The following is a 9888-nucleotide window of genomic DNA, read 5'->3' as shown; positions in this document are numbered from 1 at the left end:
TGTTTTTTGTCCCTCAAGCTACACACAATACCCCATAATGAAAGAGTAAAAACATTTTTATAGTATTTATAAGAGGTTCTTACCCAGGTCTATGACAAGGTCATGTTCCAGATCCAGTAGAATCCTGTAAAAGTCTGATTTAACCTCCCTCTTGAGTCCAGGGCCTCGTACAACAGTGTCATCTGGTCCTTGCTGGTCGTCTGGGTGGGCTTCATGGTGGACAACTCCTCATAGAACAGCTCAGATACTATGGGCATCACATTGGTAACGCCTTGAATGATTCTATCCTTGTAGTTGTCCACAAACTTGGCACCTGGTCAGGTTAGAAAAGAGATGTAGAGTTATATACTGTAGAACAAGACAAAGTGGACATTACTAGTCAGGTTATAGAGTTATATACTGTAGAACAAGACAAAGTGGACATTACTAGTCAGGTTAGATGTAGAGTTATATACTGTAGAACAAGACAAAGTGGACATTACTAATCAGGTTATAGAGTTATATACTGTAGAACAAGACAAAGTGGACATTACTAGTCAGGTTATAGAGTTATATACTGTAGAACAAGACAAAGTGGACATTACTAGTCAGGTTATAGTTATATACTGTATAACAAGACAAAGTGGACATTACTAGTCAGGTTATATAGTTATATACTGTAGAACAAGACAAAGTGGACATTACTAGTCAGGTTATAGAGTTATATACTGTAGAACAAGACAAAGTGGACATTACTAGTCAGGTTAGATATATAGTTATATACTGTAGAACAAGACAAAGTGGACATTACTAGTCAGGTTATAGAGTTATATACTGTAGAACAAGACACAGTGGACATTACTAATCAGGTTAGATGTAGAGTTATATACTGTAGAACAAGACAAAGTGGACATTACTAGTCAGGTTATAGAGTTATATACTGTAGAACAAGACAAAGTGGACATTACTAGTCAGGTTATAGAGTTATATACTGTAGAACAAGACAAAGTGGGCATTACTAGTCGGGTTATAGAGTTATATACTGTAGAACAAGACAACGTGGACATTACTAGTCAGGTTAGATGTAGAGTTATATACTGTAGAACAAGACAAAGTGGACATTACTAGTCAGGTTATAGAGTTATATACTGTAGAACAAGACAAAGTGGACATTACTAGTCAGGTTAGATATAGAGTTATATACTGTAGAACAAAACAAAGTGGACATTACTAGTCAGGTTAGATGTAGAGTTATATACTGTAGAACAAGACACAGTGGACATTACTAATCAGGTTATAGAGTTATATACTGTAGAACAAGACAAAGTGGACATTACTAGTCAGGTTATAGAGTTATATACTGTAGAACAAGACAAAGTGGACATTACTAGTCAGTTTATAGAGTTATATACTGTAGAACAAGACAAAGTGGACATTACTAGTCAGGTTAGATGTAGAGTTGTATACTGTAGAACAAGACAAAGTGGACATTACTAGTCAGGTTATAGAGTTATATACTGTAGAACAAGACAAAGTGGACATTACTAGTCAGGTTATAGAGTTATATACTGTAGAACAAGACAAAGTGGACATTACTAGTCAGGTTATAGAGTTATATACTGTAGAACAAAACAAAGTGGACATTACTAGTCAGGTTAGATATAGAGTTATATACTGTAGAACAAGACAAAGTGGACATTACTAGTCAGGTTAGATGTAGAGTTATATACTGTAGAACAAGACAAAGTGGACATTACTAGTCAGGTTAGATGTAGAGTTATATACTGTAGAACAAGACACAGTGGACATTACTAATCAGGTTATAGAGTTATATACTGTAGAACAAGACAAAGTGGACATTACTAGTCAGGTTATAGACTTATATACTGTAGAACAAGACAAAGTGGACATTACTAGTCAGTTTATAGAGTTATATACTGTAGAACAAGACAAAGTGGACATTACTAGTCAGGTTAGATGTAGAGTTATATACTGTAGAACAAGACAAAGTGGACATTACTAGTCAGGTTATAGAGTTATATACTGTAGAACAAGACAAAGTGGACATTACTAGTCAGGTTATAGAGTTATATACTGTAGAACAAGACAAAGTGGACATTACTAGTCAGGTTAGATGTAGAGTTATATACTGTAGAACAAGACAAAGTGGACATTACTAGTCAGGTTAGATGTAGAGTTATATACTGTAGAACAAGACAAAGTGGACATTACTAGTCAGGTTATAGAGTTATATACTGTATAACAAGACAAAGTGGACATTACTAGTCAGGTTATAGAGGTATATACTGTAGAACAAGACACAGTGGACATTACTAGTCAGGCTAGATGTAGAGTTATATACTGTAGAACAAGACAAAGTGGACATTACTAGTCAGGTTATAGAGTTATATACTGTAGAACAAGACAAAGTGGACATTACTAGTCAGGTTATAGAGTTATATACTGTAGAACAAGACAAAGTGGACATTACTAGTCAGGTTAGATATATAGTTATATACTGTAGAACAAGACACAGTGGACATTACTAGTCAGGTTATAGAGTTATATACTGTAGAACAAGACAAAGTGGACATTACTAGTCAGGTTATAGAGTTATATACTGTAGAACAAGACAAAGTGGACATTACTAGTCAGGTTATAGAGTTATATACTGTAGAACAAGACAAAGTGGGCATTACTAGTCGGGTTATAGAGTTACATACTGTAGAACAAGACAAAGTGGACATTACTAGTCAGGTTATAGAGTTATACACTGTAGAACAAGACAAAGTGGACATTACTAGTCAGGTTAGATGTAGAGTTATATACTGTAGAACAAGACAAAGTGGACATTACTAGTAAGGTTAGATGTAGAGTTATATACTGTAGAACAAGACAAAGTGGACATTACTAATCAGGTTATAGAGTTATATACCGTAGAACAAGACAAAGTGGACATTACTAGTCAGGTTAGATGTAGAGTTATATACTGTAGAACAAGACAAAGTGGACATCACTAGTCAGGTTATAGAGTTATATACTGTAGAACAAGACAAAGTGGACATTACTAGTCAGGTTAGATGTAGAGTTATATACTGTAGAACAAGACAAAGTGGACATTACTAGTCAGGTTATAGAGTTATATACTGTAGAACAAGACAAAGTAGACATTACTAGTCAGGTTATAGAGTTATATACTGTAGAACAAGAGAAAGTGGACATTACTAGTCAGGTTAGATGTAGAGTTATATACTGTAGAACAAGACAAAGTGGACATTACTAGTCAGGTTAGATGTAGAGTTATATACTGTAGAACAAGACAAAGTGGACATTACTAGTCAGGTTATAGAGTTATATACTGTAGAACAAGACAAAGTGGACATTACTAGTCAGGTTATAGAGTTATATACTGTAGAACAAGACAAAGTGGACATTACTAGTCAGGTTAGATGTAGAGTTATATACTGTAGAACAAGACAAAGTGGACATTACTAGTCAGGTTAGATGTAGAGTTATATACTGTAGAACAAGACAAAGTGGACATTACTAGTCAGGTTATAGAGTTATATACTGTATAACAAGACAAAGTGGACATTACTAGTCAGGTTATAGAGGTATATACTGTAGAACAAGACACAGTGGACATTACTAGTCAGGCTAGATGTAGAGTTATATATTGTAGAACAAGACAAAGTGGACATTACTAGTCAGGTTATAGAGTTATATACTGTAGAACAAGACAAAGTGGACATTACTAGTCAGGTTATAGAGTTATATACTGTAGAACAAGACAAAGTGGACATTACTAGTCAGGTTAGATATATAGTTATATACTGTAGAACAAGACACAGTGGACATTACTAGTCAGGTTATAGAGTTATATACTGTAGAACAAGACAAAGTGGACATTACTAGTCAGGTTATAGAGTTATATACTGTATAACAAGACAAAGTGGACATTACTAGTCAGGTTATAGAGGTATATACTGTAGAACAAGACACAGTGGACATTACTAGTCAGGCTAGATGTAGAGTTATATACTGTAGAACAAGACAAAGTGGACATTACTAGTCAGGTTATAGAGTTATATACTGTAGAACAAGACAAAGTGGACATTACTAGTCAGGTTATAGAGTTATATACTGTAGAACAAGACAAAGTGGACATTACTAGTCAGGTTAGATATATAGTTATATACTGTAGAACAAGACACAGTGGACATTACTAGTCAGGTTATAGAGTTATATACTGTAGAACAAGACAAAGTGGACATTACTAGTCAGGTTATAGAGTTATATACTGTAGAACAAGACAAAGTGGACATTACTAGTCAGGTTATAGAGTTATATACTGTAGAACAAGACAAAGTGGGCATTACTAGTCGGGTTATAGAGTTACATACTGTAGAACAAGACAAAGTGGACATTACTAGTCAGGTTAGATGTAGAGTTATATACTGTAGAACAAGACACAGTGGACATTACTAGTCAGGTTAGATGTAGAGTTATATACTGTAGAACAAGACAAAGTGGACATTACTAATCAGGTTATAGAGTTATATACTGTAGAACAAGACAAAGTGGACATTACTAGTCAGGTTATAGAGTTATATACTGTAGAACAAGACAAAGTGGACATTACTAGTCAGGTTATAGAGTTATATACTGTAGAACAAGACAAAGTGGGCATTACTAGTCGAGTTATAGAGTTACATACTGTAGAACAAGACAAAGTGGACATTACTAGTCAGGTTATAGAGTTATATACTGTAGAACAAGACAAAGTGGACATTACTAGTCGGGTTAGATGTAGAGTTATATACTGTAGAACAAGACAAAGTGGACATTACTAGTCAGGTTAGATGTAGAGTTATATACTGTAGAACAAGACAAAGTGGACATTACTAATCAGGTTATAGAGTTATATACTGTAGAACAAGACAAAGTGGACATTACTAGTCAGGTTAGATGTAGAGTTATATACTGTAGAACAAGACAAAGTGGACATTACTAGTCAGGTTATAGAGTTATATACTGTAGAACAAGACAAAGTGGACATTACTAGTCAGGTTAGATGTAGAGTTATATACTGTAGAACAAGACAAAGTGGACATTACTAGTCAGGTTATAGAGTTATATACTGTAGAATAAGACAAAGTGGACATTACTAGTCAGGTTATAGAGTTATATACTGTAGAACAAGACAAAGTGGACATTACTAGTCAGGTTAGATGTAGAGTTATATACTGTAGAACAAGACAAAGTGGACATTACTAGTCAGGTTAGATGTAGAGTTATATACTGTAGAACAAGACAAAGTGGACATTACTAGTCAGGTTATAGAGTTATATACTGTAGAACAAGACAAAGTGGACATTACTAGTCAGGTTATAGAGTTATATACTGTAGAACAAGACAAAGTGGACATTACTAGTCAGGTTAGATGTAGAGTTATATACTGTAGAACAAGACAAAGTGGACATTACTAGTCAGGTTAGATGTAGAGTTATATACTGTAGAACAAGACAAAGTGGACATTACTAGTCAGGTTATAGAGTTATATACTGTATAACAAGACAAAGTGGACATTACTAGTCAGGTTATAGAGGTATATACTGTAGAACAAGACACAGTGGACATTACTAGTCAGGCTAGATGTAGAGTTATATACTGTAGAACAAGACAAAGTGGACATTACTAGTCAGGTTATAGAGTTATATACTGTAGAACAAGACAAAGTGGACATTACTAGTCAGGTTATAGAGTTATATACTGTAGAACAAGACAAAGTGGACATTACTAGTCAGGTTAGATATATAGTTATATACTGTAGAACAAGACACAGTGGACATTACTAGTCAGGTTATAGAGTTATATACTGTAGAACAAGACAAAGTGGACATTACTAGTCAGGTTATAGAGTTATATACTGTAGAACAAGACAAAGTGGACATTACTAGTCAGGTTATAGAGTTATATACTGTAGAACAAGACAAAGTGGGCATTACTAGTCGGGTTATAGAGTTACATACTGTAGAACAAGACAAAGTGGACATTACTAGTCAGGTTATAGAGTTATATACTGTAGAACAAGACAAAGTGGACATTACTAGTCAGGTTAGATGTAGAGTTATATACTGTAGAACAAGACAAAGTGGACATTACTAGTCAGGTTAGATGTAGAGTTATATACTGTAGAACAAGACAAAGTGGACATTACTAATCAGGTTATAGAGTTATATACTGTAGAACAAGACAAAGTGGACATTACTAGTCAGGTTAGATGTAGAGTTATATACTGTAGAACAAGACAAAGTGGACATTACTAGTCAGGTTATAGAGTTATATACTGTAGAACAAGACAAAGTGGACATTACTAGTCAGGTTAGATGTAGAGTTATATACTGTAGAACAAGACAAAGTGGACATTACTAGTCAGGTTATAGAGTTATATACTGTAGAATAAGACAAAGTGGACATTACTAGTCAGGTTATAGAGTTATATACTGTAGAACAAGACAAAGTGGACATTACTAGTCAGGTTAGATGTAGAGTTATATACTGTAGAACAAGACAAAGTGGACATTACTAGTCAGGTTATAGAGTTATATACTGTAGAATAAGACAACGTGGACATTACTAGTCAGGTTATAGAGTTATATACTGTAGAATAAGACAAAGTGGACATTACTAGTCAGGTTATAGAGTTATATACTGTAGAACAAGACAAAGTGGACATTACTAGTCAGGTTATAGAGTTATATACTGTAGAACAAGACAAAGTGGACATTACTAGTCAGGTTAGATATAGCGTTATATACTTGATAGAATAATTATTAATGACTAATTATTACACCCTGAAATTGTGTGAAATGTGTTAGAATGTGTGAGTGTAGGACCAGTAAAGACTATGACATTGAGCTACTATTTAGCAATGTGAGTAAGAGTTAGACCAGACAACAAAGGACAAGGATAACTGTCTACAGGCAACTGAGAAACCAAGATAACTGAGGAATTTAGGGAGGAGAGAAACTGTAGGCTTGGAAGAGTGTGTGTGTGTATGTGTGTGTGTATGCATGTGTGTGTGTGTGTATGTATGTGTGTGTGTGTGTGAACTGATGGTCAGGAGAGCAGTTTTAAAGTGGAAAGCTACAGCCCGCCTAAAGAGGGGAGGGATTTTTTGTATGACGTATGAGTATAAAAGATGGACTCTGAAATTGTGATAACAGAATTCTCTGGGCAGAATTCTCAATTAATAAACATCTCTGACTTTGCAGACCGGGACTCTGTCCGTTTCTTGATTTTGGGAGACGCACAGAGACACTGAAATAGTTTGTTAAATAATTCACATAACAGCTTGGTCCTTCGAGCCGGATTCCAATACCTGCCTCTGTCATTCCAGGTAACTCTAAAAACTGTCGACGGGCGAATGATACATTCGTAAATAGAAAGTCCTGCCCTTTGACATTAAGGGTTAAAACAGGCCAGAGGACACCTGATTAATGACAGAGACGGTGACGGAATCCAAACCTACATTGAATCTCGGCTGCAAGGAAAAGGTCGGTAGTCTTTATTCATTAATTGGGGCAGTCTGGGATTGCTCAGGGTGGGTCCGTAACGATTCACGGTAATAGGCCATTACCAAAAGAAACTACCCTGTATTCAGAGAACCTGTAGTAGATTATAGAACAGTAATGTTCAACAAATAATCCGGGATAAAGAAATACAGGGAGGGGTGTGAAGTGAAGAGAGGGCTAATATATATTTGAGTAAATTTGGACAGTTAAGATCACTAGGAGAGGGAGAACCCATTTCTGTTGTATGAAACTGTCAGGAATTGTCAAGATTACATTTGAGGGGATAAGCTCCTCTGTAACGGTATTATATATATATATATAATTAATTCTGGGGGACTAGAACTAGGACTAGACTACTTATACAGGGAGGGGTGATTCACTTTGTGGCCTATGGTATAACGAATTACTAAAATATATATATATATATATATATATACACTGCTCAAAAAAATTAAGGGAACACTAAAATAACACATCCTAGATCTGAATGAATGAAATAATCTTATTAAATACTTTTTTCTTTACATAGTTGAATGTGCTGACAACAAAATCACACAAAAATTATCAATGGAAATCACATTTATCAACCCATGGAGGTCTGGATTTGGAGTCACCCTCAAAATTAAAGTGGAAAACCACACTACAGGCTGATCCAACTTTGATGTAATGTCCTTAAAACAAGTCAAAATGAGGCTCAGTAGTGTGTGTGGCCTCCACGTGCCTGTATGACCTCCCTACAACGCCTGGGCATGCTCCTGATGAGGTGGTGGATGGTCTCCTGAGGGATCTCCTCCCAGACCTGGACTAAAGCATCTGCCAACTCCTGGACAGTCTGTGGTGCAACGTGGCGTTGGTGGATGGAGCGAGACATGATGTCCCAGATGTGCTCAATTGGATTCAGGTCTGGGGAACGGGCGGGCCAGTCCATAGCATCAATGCCTTCCTCTTGCAGGAATTGCTGACACACTCCAGCCACATGAGGTCTAGCATTGTCTTGCATTAGGAAGAACCCAGGGCCAACCGCACCAGCATATGGTCTCACAAGGGGTCTGAGAATCTCACCTCGGTACCTAATGGCAGTCAGGCTACCTCTGGCGAGCACATGGAGGGCTGTGCGGCCCCCCAAAGAAATGCCACCCCACACCATGACTGACCCACCGCCAAACCGGTCATGCTGGAGGATGTTGCAGGCAGCAGAACGTTCTCCACGGCGTCTCCAGACTCTGTCACGTCTGTCACATGTGCTCAGTGTGAACCTGCTTTCATCTGTGAAGAGCACAGGGCGCCAGTGGCGAATTTGCCAATCTTGGTGTTCTCTGGCAAATGCCAAACGTCCTGCACGGTGTTGGGCTGTAAGCACAACCCCCACCTGTGGACGTCGGGCCCTCATACCACCCTCATGGAGTCTGTTTCTGACCGTTTGAGCAGACACATGCACATTTGTGGCCTGCTGGAGGTCATTTTGAAGGGCTCTGGCAGTGCTCCTCCTGCTCCTCCTTGCACAAAGGTGGAGGTAGCGGTCCTGCTGCTGGGTTGTTGCCCTCCCTACGGCCTCCTCCACGTCTCCTGATGTACTGGCCTGTCTCCTGGTAGCGCCTCCATGCTCTGGACACTACGCTGACAGACACAGCAAACCTTCTTGCCACAGCTCGCATTGATGTGCCATCCTGGATGAGCTGCACTACCTGAGCCACTTGTGTGGGTTGTAGACTCCGTCTCATGCTACCACTAGAGTGAAAGCACCGCCAGCATTCAAAAGTGACCAAAACATCAGCCAGGAAGCATAGGAACTGAGAAGTGGTCTGTGGTCACCACCTGCAGAACCACTCCTTTATTGGGGGTGTCTTGCTAATTGCCTATAATTTCCACCTGTTGTCTATTCCATTTGCACAACAGCATGTGAAATGTATTGTCAATCAGTGTTGCTTCCTAAGTGGACAGTTTGATTTCACAGAAGTGTGATTGACTTGGAGTTACATTGTGTTGTTTAAGTGTTCCCTTTATTTTTTTGAGCAGTGTATATATATATATTTTTTTTAAGGGTTTGGAAGACCTTACAGAATGCCACAGTTGGCAGGACCAGAACAGGCAGACATAGAACTAGAGAATACACTAGCAGAACACATGAGAAAATTGTTCGTTAACCGTATGTCTAAGAATTTGTGTCCTACAGGAGAATTAAAGGAGAAGGTGATTCATAGTTTATAACCTGGAGACTGGGTGTGGATCCAATCGTTGAGGAAAAAGGATTGAAAGCAGTCAGGCTGGGAGAGACCATACCAAGTCCTTTTGGTAACTGCCTTCGCTATAAGAATAGCTGAGAGAGCCACTT

The sequence above is a fragment of the Coregonus clupeaformis genome, unplaced genomic scaffold (genome assembly GCF_020615455.1).
Source record: "Coregonus clupeaformis isolate EN_2021a unplaced genomic scaffold, ASM2061545v1 scaf0473, whole genome shotgun sequence".
NCBI classification, from domain to species: Eukaryota; Metazoa; Chordata; class Actinopteri; order Salmoniformes; family Salmonidae; genus Coregonus; species Coregonus clupeaformis.
The sequence above is the reverse complement of the archived record's forward strand: the minus strand, read 5'-3'. Positions refer to the sequence as shown.